The 25,154-nt window shown below is 44.2% G+C and overlaps 1 protein-coding gene across 1 annotated transcript in view; it reads left to right on the top strand.

The window, feature by feature from the left end:
• The window catches only part of RASSF8 (Ras association domain family member 8), a 129,626-nt gene that overhangs the window by 59,713 nt on the left and 44,759 nt on the right, over positions 1 to 25,154 (top strand).

Raw genomic sequence — 25,154 nt, 5'->3', positions numbered from 1 at the left:
GCTTTGGGGATCCAGGCGTCCTTTAATGGCAAAGTCATGGGCTGTGTAAAGTTTGATTGCGCCAGGAGACGCATCGTCCTATTCCCAGGATTCCATGCAGAACGGAGCTCTGTAACATCTGCTCGGAGTTTATTCTCCCGGCACGCTGCAGTGTGCTCTCCGATCCTTGCTATTCTTGGGTTTAAAATCACTAGCTGCCGCATAGCCTGTGTGCCTGAGACATATGTTCTGCCCAGAATAAGGAGAGCGTTATCCACCTTTTACAGAGCTTTGTAATGAGATAAATATATATTGCATCCAGTATATGTACTGCTGTCCATGTCTGAGGGATGCCTCAACATAACTACTACAGCTTTCTCCTGCCAAAATAAGCTTTCTGACGGCCTTTGTATAAAGAAGTATTTATATATAGTCCTGGACCCAAAACAGGAGTGATGAGACTCTTGGGGCTCATTTACGTTTGCTTCAAAATGTGCCATTTAAACCGCTTTTTTTTTTCTTAATGCCATTCAAAGCCCCCGTCCCTAAATAAAAGGGTGAGCTTACAGTCCTGTTAACACATTGTTTGTTTGCTTTGCGTCACTTCCAAAATTATACCCCATGTTGATTTCTTGGTAATTCAAAGCTTCTCCAAAGCCTTCATAGAAATCTGTGACAACTCGCTAACCGCACCTGCAGCTTTTAAGAGGCTTTTATTCCAAATTGGCTTCACGTTGTTTTGGAGGTATTGCAGATATGAGATATCCCAGGATACACTGGAAACCCAACATGTGAACCTAAAAGACGTCCTCTCCAGTCTTTTCAGTTCATGTCTGGTTCAGACATCACATCTGGGGTGGAGCAGCAGGAAGGTGGACCAGGGTCTGGACTGGGGTGGATCAACCAGCAGACGCGCACACATGGTGTGCAATATGGGAATGCAATAGCAGCAGGTGAGTGGGGACCAGAGAGGAGACGGAGTGGCAGAGGATCTGCAGAGTGGAGGGACCGAAGCAGGAGAAATTGGCCAATGTCAGAGGTGGTGCACAGCTTGAAAGCAATATAGTGGGAGGTGAGCGAGGACCAGAGAGTACAACTAGCTAAGCAGAGCTGGGGGCGTACTATTGTGCGGGGGGGGGGGGGATCGGCAGACCTGGGAGGTACTATGAAGCAAGGGGAATTGGCAGAGCTGGGGGGCTACTAATGGAGCAGTGGATCAGCAGAGCTGGGGGCCTACTATTGGTCCGGGGATCAGCAGAGCTGGGGGCCTACTATTGGTCCGGGGATCAGCAGAGCTGGGGGCCTACTGTTGAGCCGGGGGGTCAGCAGAGCTGGGGCCCCACTGTTGAGCCGGGGGGTCAGCAGAGCTGGGGCCCCACTGTTGAGCCGGGGGGTCAGCAGAGCTGGGGCCCCACTGTTGAGCCGGGGGGTCAGCAGAGCTGGGGCCCCACTGTTGAGCCGGGGGGTCAGCAGAGCTGGGGCCCCACTGTTGAGCCGGGGGGTCAGCAGAGCTGGGGGCTCCACTGTTGAGCCGGGGGGTCAGCAGAGCTGGGGGCTCCACTGTTGAGCCGGGGGGTCAGCAGAGCTGGGGGCTCCACTGTTGAGCCGGGGGGTCAGCAGAGCTGGGGGCTCCACTGTTGAGCCGGGGGGTCAGCAGAGCTGGGGGCTCCACTGTTGAGCCGGGGGGTCAGCAGAGCTGGGGGCTCCACTGTTGAGCCGGGGGGTCAGCAGAGCTGGGGGCTCCACTGTTGAGCCGGGGGGTCAGCAGAGCTGGGGGCTCCACTGTTGAGCCGGGGGGTCAGCAGAGCTGGGGGCTCCACTGTTGAGCCGGGGGGTCAGCAGAGCTGGGGGCTCCACTGTTGAGCCGGGGGGTCAGCAGAGCTGGGGGCTCCACTGTTGAGCCGGGGGGTCAGCAGAGCTGGGGGCTCCACTGTTGAGCCGGGGGGTCAGCAGAGCTGGGGGCTCCACTGTTGAGCCGGGGGGTCAGCAGAGCTGGGGGCTCCACTGTTGAGCCGGGGGGTCAGCAGAGCTGGGGGCCCACTGTTGAGCCGGGGGGTCAGCAGAGCTGGGGGCCCACTGTTGAGCCGGGGGGTCAGAGCTGGGAGAGGTACTACTGAGCCAGAGTTCTACTGGGCCCCTTGAAATCAAATAGAAAAATCCATGCACAGGGCGTTTGCTCAGGCTTCATTAACAACTTCCTGACCGTGCTATAGCCAAAAGATGGCTACATTTCTGTTGTTTAACTGGGAGAGTGTTGAAATTTGATGCGTTTCAGGTACTCGCTGGTCCCCCCCTTCATCATGGCTAAGAAATGATAGGATATATACACATACATTTGTCAATAGACTAGGCAGAGGAAAGGTCAGTACTTGCAGCCAAGTCGGGGTCTACTGCATAGCGTTGTGCTGTTTAACACAGGCAGCTTGTTGACGGGAGGAGGAGAGGAGTGATGACCTCATTAGTGCGGTGATGCTCTTTTTGTTGTGAATTTGCTGTGACCTGCAAGTTACAGTGCTGAAAACTGATCACTTGGGGAGAGAAGACCCCAGAACCTGTTCATTGCAGGCTATGAAAACCTATGGGCTTGTGTTTTTTTGTTTTTTGTTTTGTGTTTTTGTTTTTAAACTCTATATAATGTGTGCTTGGAGTTATGCTTGCTCAGATTTTTCTGGTTTTGGACTGAGGGTTTTGTAACTTGAACACGCATGAAATTGCGGGAAATAATTTTCTTGTCTCGATGTATTATGTTTTGCTTTGTATGGCCTTAGAACAATAAACTTCATTTAGCTCCTTAAAGATGTGCCGTCCAAAAATCCGCCTTTGTCAGACTCCAGGAGGAGGCGATATTTGAAGTGCCGGGAATTCGGGCTTATCTGTGCTGGCGATAAGGGGTTATTAATACCGCCATTATCTTATTGCCTATTTTGTTGCTTAGTGAAACTTGAAGTGCCTTCTTCACTGATATTTTCCCCAGATGGCGTCTTCTACAGAAATCGGAATAGCGTGTGAGTCATTGCTATTGTTTTCGGGAATTTTGGGCCTGTTTAATTATAGCTTCTGATAGGCGGTGGAGCTTGTGGGGAATTAATGCCTTTTGGTTTTGTTGAGCAAATTGAGTTGTTTTTGACTATAAAATAGTCAGGATCGTTCAAACTTGTGCCGTATTGATGCATTTTTACTGCACTTAAAGTGGTTGTAAACCCTCACCTATACAGTTGTGCTCATAAGTTTACATACCCTGGCAGAATTTGATTTCTTGGCCGTTTTTCAGAGAATCTGAATGATAACACAAACTTTTCTTTCACTCATGGTTAGTGTTTGGCTGAAGCCATTTATTATTAATCAACTGTGTTTACTCTTTTTAAATCATAACAGAAACTACCCAAATGACCCTGATCAAAAGTTTACCCCAGTTCTTAATACCGTGTATTGCCCCCATTAACATCAATGACAGCTTGAAGTCTTTTCTGGTATTTGTAGATGAGGCTCTTTATCTTCTCAGATGGTAGAGCTGTCCATTCCTCTTGGGGGAAAAATCCTCCAGTTCCTGGAAATTTTGGGCTGTTTTGCATGAACTGCACATTTTGAGATCTCCCCAGAGAGGGGCCCAATGATATTGAGGTCAGGAGACTGAGATGACCACTCCAGAACCTTCTCTTTATTCTGCTGTAGCCAATGACAGGTCGACTTGGCCTTGTGTTTTGGATCATTGTCATGTTGGAATGTCCAAGTACGTCCCATGCGCATCTTCCTGGCTGTTGAATGCAAATGTTCCTCCGGTATTTTTTGATAACATACTGCATTTATCGTGCCAACAATTTTGACCAAATTTCCTGTGCCATTGTAGCTCACACATCCCCAAAACATCAGCGATTCACCTCTGTACCTTTTTCATCATAGGCCTTCTTGACTCCTCTCCAAATGTTGCCTTTTATTGTTGTGGCCAAAAAAGCTCAATTTTGGTCTCATCACTCCAAATCACTCTGTGGCAGAAGGTTTGAGGGTTGTCTCTGTGCAGTTTGGTGTATTGTAAGTGGGATACTTTGTGGCATTTGCGCAGTAATGGCTTTCTTCTGGCGACTCGACCGTGCAGCCCATCTTTCTTCAAGTGCCTCCTTATTGTGCCTCTTGAAACAGCCACACCACATGTTTTCAGAGTCCTGTATTTCACCTGAAGTTATTTGTGGGTTTTTCTTTGCATCCCAAATTTTTTTCCTGGCAGTTGTGGCTGAAGTTTTAGTTGGTCTACCTGACCATGGTTTGGTTTCAACAGAACCCCTAATTTTCCACTTCTTAGAGTTTAAACACTGCTGATTGGCATTCTCAATTCCTTGGATCTCTTTTTACATCCCTTTCCTATTTTTATACAGTTCAACTACCTTTTCCTGCAGATCCTTTGACAATTCTTTTGCTTTCTCCATGACACAGAATCCAGAAACGTCAGTGCAGCACTGGATGAAAGATGTAAGGGTCTGTCAGGAGTCCAGAAACTCATTGACCTTTTATACACACACACTAATTACAAACAGATCACAGGTGAGGATGATTACTTTTTTTAATAGCCATTCAAGCCCCTTTGTGTCAACTTGTGTGCATGTTATCAGGCCAAAATCACCAGGGTATGTAAACTTTTTGATCAGGGTCATTTGGGTAGTTTGTTGCCATTGGGATTTAAAGAGTAAACACAGTTGATTGATAATAAATGGCTTCAGCCAAAGACTAACCATGAGTGAAAAATGTTGTTGTGTTATCATTCGTATTCTCTGAAAAATGGGCAAGAAATCATAAATTCCGCAGGGTATGTAAACTTATGAGCATAACTGTACCTAGTGAAGTGACCTCAGGTGATATACAGAGATGAAACAAATCCTCCTACATAAGTTGTACCCGTTTTATTTGCAGTCTTCTATTCTCTACATCTGTTCAGAGTACAGAATTTTTAAAGCTTGTCTGAGCTATCAGAGGGTGGAGAGCTAAAATTGCGCTCTGCAGAGGGGAGGAGAGCTCTGATTGGAAGGATACACCCTCCTGCACACAGGAACAGCTCGGGCTGTCAAATAGCTGGAGGCCCCTCCCCTGTCACCATTTTTCTCTTGGTGTCAGAAATTGATCCATGCTATCGGAGGGACAAAGCAGCAGACAGAAATTACACTTGGTGCTCCGGACAAGTACACACTATGCTTTGTTCATATTGCATGTCTGAGGTTTACAACCACTTTAAGAACTGTGCCAGAGGAAATAGAGTTCTGTTTGTTGTCACCAGTCTACTTTTGCAGGATCCATTTTTTTGAAAGTTTAGCATTGGAAAAAATACTTAATATTAAAAAATAAATGTAATCACCAACTGAAGTGTAAAGCATCATAAACTGGCATTTATTTAATTTTTGTAAATGACTGGATTTCACCTATTTTTCAGTTTGTATGCTGGTCTCCTGCTGCCTTTTTGGAGCCACTTCCTGTCTATATGCTCTCCAACTCAATGGCATGTCTCAGGGCAATGCCTGTGTAATTTTGTATTTGAACTGCCACTTGCAGTCTTCAGAATCTTGTCTTAGTTTGGTGTGTACTGCAAGTTTTTGTTTGTTTTATTCGTTCTTGGCAGGGTGCATGTGATATGCACAGGGCCAATTAGCACTGTCCAGACAGGAATCTTACAGCCTCATAGGACAGTCAGAGTAGAGTGAAAACTTCTACAAGCTTTACCCAGATGCTGATAGAAGTCACAAGACTGCTATAGGTATTTAGCAGTTTATATTTACTAAAATAATTACATTTCTATGCTCTCTGGGGAACCAGATATAGTGAATGCGGGGTCCTGGGTTTAGTAACACTGTAAAGAGACCCTGTCCCCCGTAAGATCTACCGTATTTGCATCGAACACATTTTGTACGTGTTTGGAGCTCGCTATACAGTATTGCGGCACCTTGTGATTATCCTATTCAGCGAGTGTCAGCTGTTTGCTCTGTTACATAAACATGTTTATAATCTGTCTCATGCAGTGTGAATTATGTTTCTATTTATGGCTCAGATTAAAAGTTAGGAATTGCCTGCGGCTCTGCCCCCCCCCCCCCCCCCCCCCCATATGGTAAATATCCCCCAGAAGTGCTGAGTGGGCATTTGGACTGAGTGGAGCCAGTGTAAACAGTAATTAGCCGAGCAACAGAGTTTGTGGTCAATTCAACTTAGTTTGCTGATCCCCTTCCCCTCCTCAATTGTCACTTCTCTGATGTCTGCAAACACAGCCTTGTATTGATTCTCCGATCGAATTAAAGATCTTGGCACACTAATTAGTAATTACTGAATTGCTCTCCCCAAAAAAAGAAAAAGCTATCATACCCACTGCTTTCATGTAAAGCCGGCCATACATGGATCAAAATTTGTCCAGTTCAGCAGGGACTGGTCACACTTTGATCCATTTATGGGCAGGCTAGAGGTACAGAAGTCGATCTTCAACCTGTTAGAAACGTTTTCCCACGATCTGGCTATAGCCTGCAATACTGATCGGTGTATTCTGATGATGGGGGGGAGTCTCCCCACTGTCGGATCACCATGGCCCAGGGGAAGGATTCCCCCCCCCATGAACATTGGATGTGTGAATCATGAAAAGTGTGTGTGTGTGTGTGTGTATATGTATATATACACATTTTTTTTTTTTTTTTTTTTTTTTTTGATGGGCTTCCTTTTGGTCATTTTAGAGTTTTAGCTAAAATTGTTCAATAGAGCAAATAGTATTTTCACTAACTACACGGGATGTAGTTTTTTATTTTTATTTATTTTTTTTAAATATATATCATAAGGCCTGTTTGCACACTAGGCGTTTAGCCCCTCTGCATCCAGTCCTGGCGTTCCAGAAGGCACAAGTAGCATGTCCAGATTTAAAGAATATGTCAAGGTTTGTTTAAAAAAAAAAAAGTCATACTTCATCTGTGCAGTTGGCTTTGCACAGAGTGGCCCGATCCTCCTCTTTTGGGGTCCCTTAGCGATGGTCCTGGCTCTGCCTCCTTTTCTCAAGTGCCCCGTTGGAGAGCCGCTATCCCTCGGGGCACCCATGCGGGCGTTCTGCTGTGTCCATTGATGCCGACAGAAGGTCTTGGCCCTGCCCCCCTGCTCCTGTGTCATTGGATTTGATTGACAGCAGCGGAAGCCAGTGGCTGTGCTGCTATCAATCTATCCAGTCAGGGCCCAAAACAGATCAGAAACCATGAACGACAAAAAAAGCCTTTGGTCGCATGAGAATTTTTGTACATTCTTTTCTTCCTCGCTTGCGACTTGCTGGGAAACAACAAGAAAAATCGAATGTAAATTTGCCCGATTTTCTTAGGCCTCATGCACACTGGATGTTTTTACAGCTGTTGTGTTTGGCTTCAAGCACCTTTTTTTTTTTTTTTTTTTTTTTTTTTTCTTCCCTGCAGCCAGTAAACTCCCCAGCATGTTAACCTATGTGTCCATGCATGTTATCAGCGTTTTTTTGGCAGGGGCGTTTTCTGGCTGGGGGGAAAAAACACAGAATAAGTGGGTTTTAAGAGGAGGTTTTTCAGCTGTAAAAATGCTCCTAACTCTGATTTTAAAAGCTTAAAAATGTTAAACGCTGAAAAACGCAGCTATTTGGCACTTATCAGCGTTTTTGAGCCATAAGCTTTCATGGGAGTATAGTTTTGCTAAAAAATGCCAAAATAGCTGTAGAATTATTATTTCAGCGTTTTTCAGCTTAACGCTTATTATATAATAATGTTGTTGTTCTTAAAAAAAAAAAAAAAAAAAAAAGTCGTGTGCATTGATGCCTTACACTGTATCAAATGTCAGTTATACAGGGAATTTGGTAAAGCTAGTGGTGCAAACATTCTGGACTGAAAACAAAAACTAAGGCCGAAATGGACAGTTTAAAATAAAAATATGTATGCATGTGTATTTTTATTTTTGAATCAACTTTTTGATTGTTTTGAAGTGCTTTTGCAAGAAAAATTCCCATTGCTTCCTGTTTTCAAATAGAGAATCTTTCAAATTTTAAAAATAATCCTCTTTAAGGGGCAGTTCACGCCACATGCAGGCCAGTGCGTTTTTGAAAAAAAAAAACGCATAGAAAGTAGGTTATATGGTTTTCAATGGCATAGTTCACACCAGTGCTTGCAGTTCCAGAAAAAAAGTAGAACATGCTGCATTTTTCCGGCACTGGACTGTACTGGAACGCTGTAAAAAGCATAAAAAACAAATGGGAACGCACCTAAACGTGCCAAAAATGCACTGGAACACCCATGTTCTTATTAAAGGTTAAAAAAAAAAAAGGGGGGGGGGTGCACTGGACTGCGTCAAAAACTCACTGGAACGCATCAAAAATGCGCTTGCAAAAAATCTGGAGCGCACCCGGACTGCGATTCTATGGTGTGACCTGGCCTTTAAAGCTGCCCATTTACTGATCAAAATTCTGCTGGTTCTGTCAAAGGTACTTGATAGACTTATTTTTTTATAAGCTGTCTGAAAAAACAAAGTGTATGGCAGCTTTAGACAGCTGTCACCAAGGTGTCCCCATTGAAAGATTCCCTCTTTTCCTGTTCCAGTGACCACTCTCACTGTTGGATTTTCTCACTTTTAATATTGATGATAGTGGTCACCAGGACAAACGAAGAGCGAATCTCTCCAGCTGGCAGATATAAAAAGAATGGAGACCCTTTGAATGTAAAGTACATTCCAAGCACATACTTGTGACAAATATAATCAGCCTTTTATTTGCCGCCAGTATTGAGTTGTTCTATAATACGAAGCACTGCACCTCTCTTGTACGCCGGCTGTGCCGTAAGTCACTGAGCACTTGAAGCTCTTCAGCTCCTATTTACACGCTGGAGATAAGTGTCTATGGTAACGGGAAGCATCTTGCGTGACCTGCTTCTCGGAGCGCAGTCATGCCAGCCTACCCGTGTCTGCTCTGGCTTTAAACTGAAATCTTTAGGACAGGTGAGGGTCAGCCACCAGCAAGAATGACTTCTGGAGGTTCCAGACTTGCCGGTGGGGTAAAAAAAAAAAATGCTATAAGGTGCAAAGCATCCTGGTTAAAAGCAGTGCTGTTTATCTTGCAGTATTACAGAATGAAAAGTGTAAATCTGATTGGTTGCTGGTCAGTAGAGACAACTATTTCCATCATTGCGATAAACACATTTCACTGTGCAGCCCGCCGCCCCCCAAGCCCTGTTTGCAGCACGTTTCTGAATGTGGGGGTGGTTGGCGTGATTCGTGGTTGGGTTCCTGCACCTATTCTCTGGTGCAGAAGGGGGACATTTGCAGGCCGTGAAAAGCCCATCGCCAGCCTGTTCAGGAGAGGAGCATCTGGATTAAAAAAATGCAGAACGTACATAAGCGCTAGATGTGTTTAGGCACATTTTGTGCATTGATGCATTTTTTAATGGGCAGTATAAATGATTATTCTGACCAATAAAATGAATTTACGTGCGAGTGCGAGTGCGTGCGCGCGAGTGCGAGTGTGTGCGCGCGAGTGCGAGTGTGTGCGCGCGAGTGTGAGTGTGTGCGCGCGAGTGTGAGTGTGTGCGCGCGAGTGTGAGTGTGTGCGCGCGAGTGTGCGAGTGTGTGTGTGCGCGCGCGCGTGAGTGTGTGTGTGTGTGCGCGCGCAACACGCAGCTTTTACTGCATATATTTAAGCCGCTTTTCTCCTGCAAAGAGGAAAGGTATTCAGAGGAGCCGAGCAAACACTAAGGTCAAATTTTCTGCCGAAAAATGTTCGATGGGAACTTTTAGTCGGAAATTCCCACCGTGTGTAGGCTCTATTGGAATTTCCGTCGCAGAAAATTTTGAAATCTGGATCTCAAATTTTTCGACGACAAAATCCGTGTGTACACTATTCCAATGCACAAAGTTCCACGCATGCTCGGAATCAAGCAGAAGAGCCGCAATGGCTATTGAGCTTCATTTTTCTCGGCTCGTTGTACGTCACCGCGTTCTTGACGTTCGCAATTTCTGACCAACTTTGTGTGACCTCAAGACAGGTTTGAGCCAACATCCATCGGAAAAAATCCATGGGTTTTGTTGTTGGAATGTCCGATCGTGTGTTCAGGCATTCGTGTGCGTGAGGCTTCAAGGTCTAACAGACATGGTGCATTTTATTATATCGTTCATAAAACTCCACATCTTCTATTTATATTTCCTCCCCTTTAAGAAAGTCATCTTTGCGAAGCCCCACAGGTGGGTTGAAGATCATCATCATATTGATTACCTGTTATATATATATATATATATATATATATATATATATATATATATATATATATATATATATATATATATATATATATATATATATATATATATATATATATATATATATATATATATATATATATATATATATATATATATATATATATTTCCCCCCCCCCATCTGGCGATATGGCAGCCGCTGCGTATCCAGCTTTGCCCAGCTCTGTAAAAGCTCCTCTGATTTATGAGCCAGCCTCCAATGCTGTAGGTATTGAATAATAAAAAATAAAATGGATCGGTGCAGAGCGCACGTGGGATGGGCACTCCCAGGAAAATGATTAATGCGCAATTTTGTTCAGAATGTTTCCAGAGAAAAAAAACAACCCCGCGACCTGCTGTTTTTGTTCTTTCATCTGCGGCGCCTGCACTGCAGGTGGGTGTAGTGACTTGTACACGGGGCAGCTGAAACGTTCTCTTGGCTTGCTGTTTATTGGCAGAATGGACCTTTTTTTTTTGAACACTAAGCTTTTGTTGGCAAACATGACTGTCATTAATGTAAGGAATATTGATGAGGTTCAGAATTGGCAATTCCAGTGCCAAGTTTTGCTATAAAAGAGACACACCCCAAACAATTAAAATAATTACGTTTCTTTTTTATGTGCACGCGGCTTTTATTGAGACAAATACTTTATGTTGTGTTTTTGTTTTTTTTTTTCTCAGATTTTAGCTCATTTTACATTATCACCATCTGGAGTTTCATCTGATTCTCGTGTCTTGTGGGTGAGCCTGTGTGAATTGTAGCCTCAGTTTCCTGTTCTTAGCTGACAGGAGTGACACCCGATGTGGTCTTCTGCTGCTGTAGCTCATCTGCTTCAAGGTTCGATGTGTTGTGCATTCAGAGATGGTATTCTGTATACCTTGGTTGTTACCTTTTTATCATATCAAACCATTCTGCCTATTCTCCTATGACATCAACAAGGCATTTTTTTTTTTTTTGTCCACCCAACTGCCGCTCACTGGATAGTTTCTCTTTTCGGACCATTCTTTGTAAACCCTAGAGATGGTTGTGTGTGAAAATCCCAGTAGATCAGGAGTTTTTTTTTTTTTTTAAATACTCAGACCAGCCTGTCTGGCACCAACAACCATGCCACGTTCAGTCACTTAATTACTTGGCGTCCACGACTCCATGTTCTAGCCGAAATATGGATACAGCGCAGGCTTAAAATGCTGGGAGGGAGCACACAGATGTCCTCCCGTTCTCGCACTCTGTGATTGCCGAGTCCTTGGGATTTAGCTGATCACTGATTGAGTTTAAGGGCCAATCACAGCGGGCCCCTTACCATGTGCCAATGACAGCTGATCAAATAAACAAGCCAGTTATCAGGTTTTTTTTTGTTTTTTTCAGTGCAGCCTATACATGCCAATCAGTAAAGGAGAAAAATTACCTCTTTGCAAATTTTTTTTCACAAATTCTGAAATACATTTTGTGGTAAATTTTTTGGTCTATTTTTGCTAAACAAAAAACATAAACTCAGTGCGGATTACCACTAAAAGAGCTCTATTTGTGTGGAAAAAAAATGATACACATTTCATATGGGTACAGTGTTGCATGACCGTGCAATTGTAGTTCAAAGTGTGAGAAAATTTGGCCTGGTCAGGAAGGGGGTATAAGTTCCCAGTCAGCCAGTGGTTAAATCCCCTTTCTTTCCCCTGCTAGTCGTCTTTACCACATCTAGAAGCCTAAAAAAAAAAATGCATTAAGTTGCTGCCATGTGATTGGCTGATTAATAATTTGTGTTGCCAAGTAATTGAACAGGTGTACCTAATAAAGTGGCCGGTGTGTATATTCAGGGTATAACCTGAATCTTGGTCACATTCCCAAACCCTCCATCCTTATACCACCCCCTACTTAAAAAATGGGGTGCTTCCCTGTGACGAAAATGTTTGAATTTAGTGGGCGGAGCCACAGATGGCTGTATCATGCAAAATATATGGACAATACCTATCCCCACTTGCCACCGAGGCAGATATGCTTAGTAGAGGCGATCCCTAGTCCCCAACTACTGTAGTTCAGTGGCACAAATGCCAGCCAGGTACTCACCTCAGTTTGCAGGAGCCTAAGCATTACACCCACCATGCACAGTTGCAATGCTCGCCTGAATAGAAAAATTCTATAAAAATGTACTTAGAATTTTTTTTTTTTTTTTTAATATCAAAATGGACTTCCTGGCATCCCACTGATGACGTGCGTGCCATTTCTCAAACAAGTGCTGTACAAGATTGGATGTTTTGCTTACATGTTGTCATGGCTGTGACACATAAGTGTCCTTTACGGTAGCCAACGCATTACTAAAGCAATGGAAGCCTATAAACAACAATGAAAAAAAGCCCTTTCCTTGAAAACTTGTGAAATGTACACATAGTCCTCTCCCTGGAAAGCACTGGTCATATAGTCTTCCCAGGGGTAGCTGTGAGGCCAGGACTAAATCACCAGTTCCTCAGATCAGGAAGTAATTCAAATGTACTTTATTTAAAACGTATTTTTTGGTGTGGGGTCCACTTACGGCTATGTCCACACAGCATTTTTCTGCATGGGCTAGTGACGGTGCGATGCATGTTTCAGCACAATGCATTGCTTACTAATTTTATTTTTTTATTTTTATCCCCCCCCCCCAACATTAGTGATATTTCATGTCAATGTGCAGTAGCGAGGTGCGTTGCTGTGCTGTGCCAGACTGTAATCCAGTGTGTTGCAGAGAAATGCAGATCTGTTCTCCGCAGCTCACCACCATTGTGGTGTGAACACGGCACATAAAAAACAATTGTTTTCTGTTTGACTTGTGTTTATCCAGTGTGGGGAAAAATTTATGTCACCATTGATAGTGTGAACAAGCACCTAAAGTAGAACTACACTGTGTGAGCGCCACAAACCAAAAATGTTATTCATTTTTAATATTCCAAGCAAACTCCTCCATCCATCCATCCATCCATCCATGTCTCCATACTTTATTTTGTTGAGAAATTGCTTAGAAAAACACCCCCTAGCATTTCTATATGTGGCCATCTGGAGTAAGGTCAAATGATCCATATAGCATTAAAGTGATTTATAAAGGTGCGTTTTTTTTTTTTTATTATTCCAAACGTGCTTTACTTGCCTCCTCTGTGCAGTTGGTTTTGCACAGAGCAACCCCAATCCTCCCTCTTCTCAGGGCTCTCTTTGCTGCTCCTGTCCCCTCCCTCTGAGTGCCCCCTCAGCTAGCAGCTTGCTACAGGGGGCACTTAAGCTGAGTGAAAGCTGTCTCAGTCAATCAGGAGGTGTGCCCTGGATGGATGAGGGGATCGTGGACATCACTGGAGAGAGCAGGGGCTCAGGTAGGTAATTGGGGGGGGGGGGGGGTTGCTGGGGAGGTTGCTATGCCCAGTTTTTTTTTTTGTTTTTTTTTAAATCTTAATGCATAGTCATTAAATTGTCATCACTTCTTATACATTTTTTTTATTGATCACTGGCTTGGTGGTTAGCACTTCTGGCTTGCAGTACTGGTGTTCTCGGTTCAAACAGAACCCTATCTGCATGGAGTTTGCATGTTCTCCCTGTGTTTGCATAGGTTTCATCCAGCTACTCTGGTTTCCTCCAACACTCCATACACATGCCGGTAGGTTAATTGGCTCCTGTGTAAATTGGACCTTGTATTCCTATGTATTGGGGAGGAGCTCAGGCGTGTTCGCATGGTCCACGGGCTGAGCCCGCCAAGAAGTCAGCGCAGCGCTGTGCTAATCACAGGCAGTGAGACATTGCCTGTGATTAGCGGAGCGCTGTGCCGTCTTCTGGCGGGCTCTATATGTGGACCATGCGAATACGCCTGAGCTCATCCTTACTATGTATGTGAGGTAGGGAACTTAGATTGTAGGGTCCCAGGGGGGGCAGGAATTGATGTTGAATGTACAGTGCTGTGTAAATTATCAGCACTGTATAAATACCTGTAATAAAAAAATGAAAAATCTATAATCCAGACACTTTGTGATTTTTACAGAGATCCAGTTGAGGCAATTGACCCGATTTTTGTGATTCCTTTTATATCTAGCTATATTTTTCTCAAATATGTTCACAAAATGACATATTTCCTGGGCTCCATCCTTCCAGTGTGTAATTTGTGCGATCGATGTCGGGCAGACGTCACCACTTGGTTGCCAGAGGCGACAGAGTTTATTTGGGCGAGCGCTCGAGAATTCCGCAGCCTCTCTCTTACGTAACCGTCTGGATTCACACCTCCCCGTAGGATGTTTTGCTGTTTTCAATGGGCGATGGAACAGGAGTCCCAATTTCTCGCTCCTATAGTTTCACAGAAGAGCAGAAAGGAGAAGAAATGACGTCTGGTTCCCATGGCAACCGGATGAAAACTAAAAAAGGGGGGGGTGTATGAGTCATGAAATTTTCAGGTTATATGGAGCCTGTCATCTGAGAAACTGACATAACTATATTTACAATTTTCAGTGTGTGCTAGTGCGTTTTGAAACCCCCCAAATGTCTAAGTTGGGGTGTGTGGTCATTTATATGCTTTAGATGAGGCGAATGAGTCTTGGTCCTACAAAACTGTTCTGATCCTTGAAATGGGCATATTGTCAGATCTATTTTTTCATACTAAGTGGGTATTTTTTTTTTTCCTGATCATGGTACTCTCCCTGCCTTCATGTGCTTTTCTGTCCAGAAGGCCAGTGCCATCTTTATTCGGGCATTATCCGGTGTCACCTTCTAATGCCTAGACAAATGCTGGCCCAGAGATGACACATTCATGTAAATCCTGATGCTTGAGTTTTTGGCTTCAAACCTCTGACACCTATCAGTCCCCGCTACAGCCCCTCACCAATTTTACAGTGTGGAGGACACTGAAGAAATGCTTCCTCCTGGCAGGATGACATTTTAATCTTAAAAGGTGGCTACCCTACTTTCTCTCTCCTGAAATTCCCACAAGCGGTGGTCACCCTCTGACTCTATCCTATACTCTCTAACCCACATCTTTAATCTCTCCCTCTTATGGCGTCTTCTTTAACTCTTTGAAACATGCACTAATCATCCCCATACTTAAAAAGCCTTCCTTGGACCCATCTTCTTGCTCCCCTTTTTCTCCAAACTCCTTCAACGCCTGGTCTACAACCAAGTGACCACCTTGTTAATAATGACCTTCTTGATCCTCTTCAGTCTGGAGTTCACCCTCACCACTCCATAGAAACTGCTCTTCTAAAACTCCAAAAATTATGTACTAACGGCAAAAACCAATGGACATTATTCTGTATGCCTCCTTCTGGACCTTGGGGCTGCCTTTGATAAGACTGACCACCCCCTCCTCCTCAAACTTTACTCCTTTGGTCTCCATGACGTGCCCTTCGTTGGCTGTCATCTTGCTTTTCCCACCACACCTTCAGTGTCGCTTACAATCTACTTCCTCCCCCCTGTCGTCGTCCTTTCTCCGTCTGGGTCCCCCAAGGTTCTGTTCTTGGACCTCTTCTATTATCAATGTACCTCTTCCCTGGGTCAGCTGATGGCCTCCTTTTGGCTTTCAATATCCTTTCTACGCCGATGAAACACAAATCTTTTTCTCTACCCCTCAGCTCACAAGACCTGTCTCCTCACGCATTGTGCTAATTTATTGACTGACATATCATGGATGTCACACCACTTCCTCAAACTCAAGCTATCCAAAACTGAGCTTATAATATTTCTTACCCCACGTGTCCCTTCCCATGACTTCTCTTTTGATCAGTGGCACAACCATCAACCCATCCCCGCATGCCAGGGTGCTAGGTGTAGCCCTGGACTCTGAGCTCTCCTTTTAGACCAACATCCAATCACTTTCCAAAGCTTGCCGCCTCAACCTCCACAACATCTCCAAAATACGCCCCTTCATAACCAATGATACCACAAAGCTCCTAATCCACTCCCTGGTAATCTCTCACCTCGACTACTGCAAGTCCCTCCTCATTGGATTATCTTTTATATAGGGTATCCCCTATTCCAGGGGTGCCCAACCAGTGGCCCGGGGGCCACATGTGGCCCACGGAGCCCTCTGATGTGGCTCACGACCTCCTGCTCTGTGATGGAATAGAACACTCTTATTAATAGTAAGTTTATTACTAGCATCACAGTGTATATATGGACATATCTGTTCTGCAGTGGTTACTGGGCTGCTTTCAAACTGATCCGCAGGTGCAGAACAGTGCACCTGGGGGTTACCTGCACTGAGCCATAGGCCCCTTTCACATGGTCAGTCTGACCTAATTGGACCCTTTCTTCACCTCTAAGGAGTACAATATGTAAATGGATTTGTGTCTTTACAAATGCCTACCTCCAATCCAATCCGCAAAAAGAAGAAAAAAAATAGTGGGCTGCCATACACCCGCTCTGCTCATTGTGGCCCGTGACCGGTTACCAAGTCGCTTAGGTGGCCCTCACTCTTCAAAAGGTTGCCCTATTCACTCCATCATGAATGCTGCTGCTGCCAGACACATCCACCTTACAAACCGCTCAGTCTGCTACCCCTCTGTAGAACTGCACGATTTTGGCTAAAATGAGAATCACGATTTTTTTTTATTTTTTTATTTTTTTTTTTTTATATCCTTAGTCTATTTAAAAAAAAAAAAAAAAAAAATAGTTTTGAAGGGCAGCTGCACAAATACAGTGTAACATAAAATATTGCAACAACCACCATTTTATTCTCTAGGGTCTCTGCTAAAAAAAAGTGCTTGGCTGGACACTGTTATGCCTGTACACATGACCAGAGTTTTTGACTGACTAGGTCCGACGGAATTAATCTTTTGGATATTATGATAGTGTATGGGCTCCAGCTGACTTTTTTTTTTTTTTTTTTTTTTCCCAAAAGTCTGCTGGACCTAGAAATAAAACGTGTTTCAAATCTTTCCGTCAGCCTTGAGTCCGGTCGAAAAATCAGTTCGTGTGTATGCTAGTCCGACAGACGAAAACCAACGCTAGGGCAGCTATTGGCTACTGGCTATGAACTTCATTATTCTAGTCCGGTCGTACGTCATCACGGTCTAATCCATCGGACTTTGGTGTGCTTGTGTGTGGCCAAGTCTGTTCGTTCGGAACTCCGCCCAAAGTCTGTCGGGAAGACCGCCAGACCTAGTCTGTCAAAGTCCGGTAGTGTGTATGCGGCACTAGAAGCCACAAGGCTGCTGATGAGAAAAGGTGTTTTAGCATTTTTATATTTACTAAAATTGCATTTCCATGTACTGTGGGAGACCAGATATAGTGAATGCAGGGTCCTGGAGTGACAACTCTGATCCCCAATAGATGCAGTACAGTAAGATTTGTCACCCTAGCACAGGAAGTGTGTTACTGATGGGATCATTGGATGGAAAGAAAGGAGAAGCCTGGAAATAAAAAGAAAATGAATGCAGCCACTACAACGAAGGACTGATGAGCTGCAATATTTCACAATTTTGTTTCTTGGATTTAAATACCATTTTCGTTTATGGTGATGACATGTACTTTCCTTTCCTGATTTGGGCTATGGAAACCGCCTGCAAATTTTCTATAATCTACTGGTTTTTTTTTTTTTGTTTTTTTTTGCCTGAAGCTAATCATCTTGCGGCTGGAGAAAGTTTAGCTGGATCATCCACTTCTGAAAACCTGGGAAATGTGAAAAGCATCATGTACAAAGAGATTAGACCATAAAACCACGCACGTCTATCCGCCCGCCCGTGGGCCCCAGGCTATGCTAGTATATTTATACCGACATTATATGAATATTTAACAAGCGCCCTTTTGTATCATACAGATTCTCTGAAGGCAGAAACACACTTTCGGAAATAAGTTGCTGTCGCGTGCCCCCCCCCCCCCATGGTCTGTACCCCCTGCGTCCCCCCTGGAACGCTCTGCCTACACACTGGCCCACAATCCATATTGTGCCGCTGATTGCCGGACTGTTTGTTTAGGATGGCGGAGCTCAGGATTGAATTGCAGGATGTCTGCACAGAAAAAGGGGGGACACCGGGGTGGGGGGGGGGAGCGGGCGGCGCATGGAAACAGTCTCTTGGCAGGTACAACGCACATTAATAGCGCACAGATGGTTCCAATTCACGTTGGACTTGTTAATTTCGCTCAGGATTTAAAAAATACGACTTTCAGTCCAGGCCGAGGAAAAACGGCCCTATGCTCCGTTGTCTCATGATTTAACTATGTTCAGAGACGTTTGAAGGTTTTTTAGGAGGTTAGGTGGGAGGGGATGGACTGTAGCGGCTGATGACGTGACTGTGAGTGGGGAACTCTCGGTGACCCCAGTTAACGCAAGCTTGCTATGGAAAATCTCATCCAAAACACCAAGTTGGCACTAATCAGATTCAGCGCTGGGACTTGTAGTTTTGCAACAATGAAATCAATCGTACCCTAAAGACAAGAGAGGTCATCGTCTTAGTATTTATAGATTTCCTTTATGTGAAGACTCTTGAAGTAAAGTAGATTAAACTGAGGAAGAAAAATTGTATATATTTCTGCTTAGCAGATCATGGGCGTGGTGGCTGCATTCGTTTTCTTTTTTTCAGGCTAAGAACAATTTCAGCAAGTACGGAAAATGCCTATTGATCCTGCCAGAAATGTGGTTTCCTGTTTCAGTCCCTGGAATTTGGTGGATCACCACGCTAGAGTGGGCCTTTAAATTAAACACAAAACCAAAACAATGCAATATATTGCAGCTTATAAGTCTTTAGATGTGGTGGCTGTTTTTTTTTTTTTTTTTTCTAGGCTTTTCCCTGTTTCCACCTGGTGATCTGGCCAGTAACACACCACCTGTATTGGGCGTCTTTCACACTGGGGCGCTTTGCAGGTGCTATAGCGCTAAATAGTGCCTGCAAAGCGCCCCGAAAGCCGCTCAACTCACTCCAATGTGAAAGCCCAGAGGGCTAGAGCAGCAGTGTGCTTGCAGGACGGTCAAAGTCCTGCAATCTGCATCTTTGCAACTCTATAGGAGCGGTGTATTCTAAAGCACACCTTCCCATTGCAAACAATGGGGCAGTGCCACAAACCCGCCGGCAAAGTGCCGCTGCAGTGGCGCTTTGCGGGCAGTTTTAACCCTTTTTCAGGTCGCTAGCACAGGTTAGAACTGCCCCGCTAGTGGCCGAATAGCGATGCTAAAAGGACCGTAAATTCTCCTCTGACTGTCCCACTAGGCCGCAGGACCCCTGACCCTCTGTCTTGGCAGTGCTGATTGGCCCTGTGCTGTTCACATGCTCCCTCCCAAAAATAAATAAAAAATGCCTCTCTAGCAATACACGCCAAACTGAGCATTTACAGAGTGCTCTGTACTGTCAGCAGATGGTTTGGGGACTGGACGAAGGGGAGGATCAGAGAAGACTGGATCAAACAGCCCTTTTACAGAGTGTGGAAGATTACCCCTTAGGTTCCACAGTGAGCATGCTTTACTGCATATACAGACTGATCTTACTGTTGTGGGTTTAGTTACATTTTAATATCACTTTAAAGGGCCACTTTACCAAAAACTGGTGTTTCAACCCTTCGTAGATATTGAGTCTATATCTGAGTTTTGCACACCATTGCTTTGCATGATATACTCCCCTTTTGGCAAAATATATATCGGTATGAGGAAACGTGCAACAACATACCCCGGCCTCCCAGGATGGCCGGCCTATTGTGAGGTAATGAGGGATCCTCAGAGATGTAGCGGCAGCAGAGGGACAGCCTGAGTGCAGATTCACTTTTAAAAGTCCTTCTATAGCTGACATATTGGTGGACTGACCCTTTAAATCTAGGCGATCTTTAATAATTCTGGTCATCGTCCTGCAGCCGCATGTTGGCAGTCTCCTGATCTCTAGTACAGGCAGGGACTTTGTTTTTATAATTCTGTCCTAATCCACTTGCAGGTATAGTATCTCTTCTGGCAATTGCAGCCCTTCAAACCCTCCACAGTTCTGGACACCCTCCAGCTTCATTTTTCTCCTTTGCATGTCAGTCGGGCGTTCCGCAGAATTTAATTTCTTTCTCGCTCATCCGCAGAATGTTCTCCCGATCAACTGTGCGCTCGCTAGGTGGGGATGAATGGGCAGCGGGGTCAAGAACTCAGGAATGGCCTCCTCTTTTCCCCCTCTTTTCTGCTTTGCTGAGTTTGGCGTAAGTGTATCTAAACCCAAGAAAAATCATTTGGGGTCGGCTCACAGTTGTGCGATGTTAGACATTGCATATGATTCGCACCGTACTGCTGTGCAGATCACATGTGATGTCTGTGCGATGTGAATTCAGACATACAGATTGGATGAATTCATCGCATTCACCTCAGAATGGTGCAGGACCTTTTTTTTTTTTTTTTTTTTTTTTTTTTTTTTTTTTTTTTGTCTGCACTGGAATCGGATCGCATGGGTGTTCACACCTATGCAATCCGATTCCTGCACCATTTGGCAGTTTACGCTGCGATCTGTGAACCGATCTTGGGGTGCTATTAACTTTGCATTGACACCAACAGCAGTTTGCAAATGTTAGTGTGAACCACCGGCAAGTGACATGCGAAGTAGGTGACTGGAAATCGCACCGATTCCCACATCACATATGTGAACCGGCACTTAAAGCCCAACAAAACTTTTGGTTTTAACCACTTTAAGACCAGGCCTTTTTTTTATTTTCATGTAACTATCAGTATTTTTGCAAGAAAATTACTTAGAACCTACAAATGTGTGTGTGTGTGTGTGTGTGTGTGTGTGTGTGTGTGTGTGTATACAGGGCCGGCGCTAGCAATAGGCAGGTCAGGCGGCTGCCTAGGGCGCCAGGGTAGGAGGGGCGGCAAAATCTGGATCGCCAACCACTCACTGTGTCCCCATCCGGGGGGGGGGGGGGGTACGGAAGAGAACTAATGTGTGTGTGTGTGTGTGTGTGAGGGGGGGGGGGTACAGAGGAGAACTAGTATGTGTGTGGGGGGAGGGCAGATGGGAACAGATTACAGATTTGGGTTGGGGTACAGAGGAGAACTAAAGGAGAACTAATGTGTGTGTGTGTGGGGGAGGCAGAGTGGAACAGATTTGAGGGGTACAGAGGAGAACGTGTGTGTGTGTGGGGGAGGGTACAGGGAGGAACAGATTTGTGGGGAGGGGGGTACAGAGGGGAACTAATGTGTGTGTGTGTGTGTGTGTGTGTGTGTGTGGGGGGGGGCAGAGGGGAACAGATTTGAGGGGTACAGCGGAGAACTAATGTGTGCATGTGGGGGAGGGGGTACAGAGGGGAACAGATCTGGGGGGTTATTTGTGGTGTGGAGGTTCAAGTTCAGCTTTGTAAAAAAATAAATGCAGATATTTTTGCAGTTAAAAAAAAAAAGTGCATTTATTATTTTTACTAGGAGCCCATAAAGCATTGTCACTAGTGTATCTGTCTGCTTGTACAGATAGGCAGTTGCATAGTTAGCCTGTCCCTATAGTACCCTAGAATTGTCCATATACTACCCTAACATTGTCCGTATACTACCCTAGCCTTTCTGTATCGTACCCTAGCTGGTCCGTATAGTACCCTAGTCTGTCCCTATAGTATAAAAAACGAAAAAACAAAAATATCGCGCTTGGGGTAAACCTAAAAGCTGCAACTAAAAACCATCTAATATCAAGATATGGAAAAACTCAGAAAAAATTATATATAAAGTTGCGCTAAAATTACATGAAAAATCATTTTTTGAATGATTTTTCATGTAATTTTAGCGCAACTTTATATATAATTTTTTCTGTCCCTATAGTACCCTAGCCCACCGTATACATGGACAGGGAAAAGGAGGTGTCACGGGTGGAGCCAATGGGGGGGGGGGGGGAGGGGGCGGCAAAATTAGGTTTCGCCTAGGGTGTCAAAAATCCTTGCACCAGCCCTGTGTGTGTGTGTGTGTGTGTGTGTGTGTGTGTGTGTGTGTATGTATGTGTGTATGTATGTATGTATGTATGTATGTATGTATGTATGTGTATATATATATATATATATATATATATAAAATTTATTTAAAGCAAAGGCGCTAGAGAGTAAAATGGTGGTCGTTGTAATTTTTTAGTGGCACACCGTATTTGTGCAGCAATTTTTGGGGTAAAAATAACTCGATACAAAAAAACACAATACATAACGGCTTTCTTTTTATTTGTAAAATATGAATGATGTTCCGCCGAGTAAATGGATACCAAACATGTCACACTTAAAGATTGCGCATACCTGTGCAACAGTGAAAAGCGATGTAAATTTGACTCTCCATAGGTGACGCTTTAGAAACCTAGTGCTAGAATTACTGCCCATAAACTTATTTTCACAGTGATACTTCACATGTGTGGGACAATCGCTGTTTGCGTACGGGACTGACACATGCATTTGTCTTTTGTGTGCGAGGACGAGGGAACTTAATACTTTTTTTTATTATTTATTTTATTATTGCTGTCATGTAAACATCCTTGTGACAGCAATAGGTAGGTGACCGGAACTCTGTCTACAAGACCCTCCTCTGCCCTTAAAAGCATTCAAAACGCCAAGATCTGTGTTTTTGAATGCCTTTGATTTTTAAAAAATGGTGCTGTTGGCATTTAGGTAAACTGTAAGTGATGTCAGATCATCGCTTTTGGGTTACCATAGTGGAGAGACAATCAAAGCCTATCCGGGTGCAATGGGAAAGCCCGAACAAGCTGTCCAGTGGCTAGTTGGCTGCTAGGATTGCTTTTACAAGAGACACCTCCAGCACTAAATGGTACTGGGATGATGCCTGCGGCTGCAGGTCCTTCATGGCAGGTTTACTAGGAATTATTTTAATGAAAGGTTGACTACTAATGAAGATAAAGGGATATGGTAAAGATTATATGAGATCTTCTTCATGTTCGGATCTACTTTTAAAGTATAACTAAACTCAAATCATTTTTTTAATTTTAGATGGGGTAGAGAGGGACTAGAACACCTGTCAGGCTTTTATTGCCGTCTGTGCCCCCATTACGGAGATTCCCCCTCTCTATTTGTCCTATTTACCATTATCATTGAAGAGGAAAATGTAAAAAAATCCCATATTTTGGGTTGTCCCCAGAAAAGTTAGAGGAAAAATCTTCCAATGGTAACCTAGGGGTGCCCCAAGAGATTCCTTTAATTTGCAGGGATTTCCTCACTGAAGTGAAGGTAAATGCCACCAATGGGACATAGATGGAGTTATAACCCTCCTTTTGGATAGAGGTGAGAAGGATTTGAACACCTGTCATTGTTTTTTTTTGAGTCCCTGTAGGGGAGATTCACCCTTCTTATTTGTCCTGTTTATCATTATCATGGAAGGTTAAAGTAAAAAAAATCCCAAATTTTGGGTGGTCCCCAGAACCGTAAAAGCATGGAAATCTTTTAATGGGGACACTAGGTCTGGTGACCTTGGGGTCCCCGAGGAATTTGCTTAATTTTCAGGGATTACATCTCACTTCCTGTTTCGGCTATGGGACAGGAAGTAAAGGGAAATCTTACCAATGGGGGGCAGGTGGCACAAAAATAAACTTTACAGGAGTTATAACTCTCCCCTACACTATCCAAAATGGGGGGGAGAGAGAGAGAGGGAGTTTAGTCTATAGTTCTACTTTAATCTGTGTAGTCACTGGCCTAGAAATGACAGACATTTTTACTTTCCATGAGAGAAGTCATTCCCGCTGTGTTGGTTATACCTTCAGTAATTACTTTCTCCAACAATATTGCATTGAGTGTGTAGAAAGGATTTACCTCATCGGCATTGGTTGTGTCGCCGCGGCTGTGTAAGAAATCCCAAAGAGGGCAGAGCGATTTTTGAATGAGGCCACCAGAGACGGACAGACTGGTGTGTTGGCATATAATGATTGTAGACTGAGGAGCGTATGAGGAATGTAAGCTTCTTCATTCACTTAGTGATTCTGCCATGTGTAGAGGAGACCTTGAGTTGGAAATGAAAAACAATTGCCGTCGTCCTTCAGCGTCACTTGTCACACACAAACCATCGGCCTCCCTCCCGCTTTATAAACTAATTTTCGTGTATTTGGGAGGGGCGAGGACGTTGTGTCAAGGTTACCTGAAAGTTGTTTTTGTTTTTCAGTGAGTTCTATTCAGGTTTTTTTCCTGAGTTATTTACTTGACACATCGTATTTAAATCGAATACTATTACATGTAGATAAAACCTAAGCTTCATGAACAGTAAAAATCTGTTTGTTTCTTGCTATGTATGTTCTGATTGGATAGAATTCCCTTTACTTCCTGTCCTAAAGAAACTGAAATCCAATGAATGACAGGAGCAGACCAGGGGCAGTCAGGCTGGGGTGGAATGGGTCCTCAACCTGTGGCCCTCCAGCTGTTGTGGGACTACAAGTCCCATCATGCCTCAGCCTTTGGGAGTCATGCCTGTAATGGTCAGCCTTGCAATGCCTCATGGGACTTGTAGTTCCACAACAGCTGGAGCGCCACAGGCTGAGCACCCATGCTCTGATGCTTGACGTCCTCCAGGCATGTTATGAGGGCTAGCACTATTTGACTCGCTGCAGCTTCTAATGCGCATCGTGAGACGCTCAGTGTGATCAAAGGAAGCCTTTTCAGTAAAAGAGGAGTCTGTAGGTTGTAATGCAGGTTTTTAAAATGCAGAACTACATTCATGTTTGTCTTTTAGTGGTCTGAGCAGAAGGGGGGGGGGGGGGATTTTTGTAGTAAGGCATTACCATACAACGCTGCTAAGAAGTAAAATGGAGCATGTACTGGTGGCTACAAATAGTGTTTTTGTACCCATTGGAATTTAGAGTATTCAAATCATTGCATCATCAGTTATGTGATTTGGTTCCTTTTAGCAAAACTGCTAAATACAGTTAAAACACAAATAGAGCCATTGTTGTAGCTATTAGCCATGTGGTTGGGGGGGGGGGGGGGGTAAAAATGTGCAGCTTAGCCCCATTTTTATGGGTGATCGCTGGCTGTACAGAGTTGTGAATAGCTGTGGGCACCACTGTCATAGCGAATGGGA

Source organism: Lithobates pipiens, unplaced genomic scaffold (assembly GCF_037356315.1).
Source record: "Lithobates pipiens isolate NorthernLeopardFrog02 unplaced genomic scaffold, aLitPip1_a1.2 Scaffold_8, whole genome shotgun sequence".
Lineage (NCBI taxonomy): Eukaryota > Metazoa > Chordata > Amphibia > Anura > Ranidae > Lithobates > Lithobates pipiens.
This window is presented reverse-complemented; position numbering and strand designations above follow the sequence as displayed.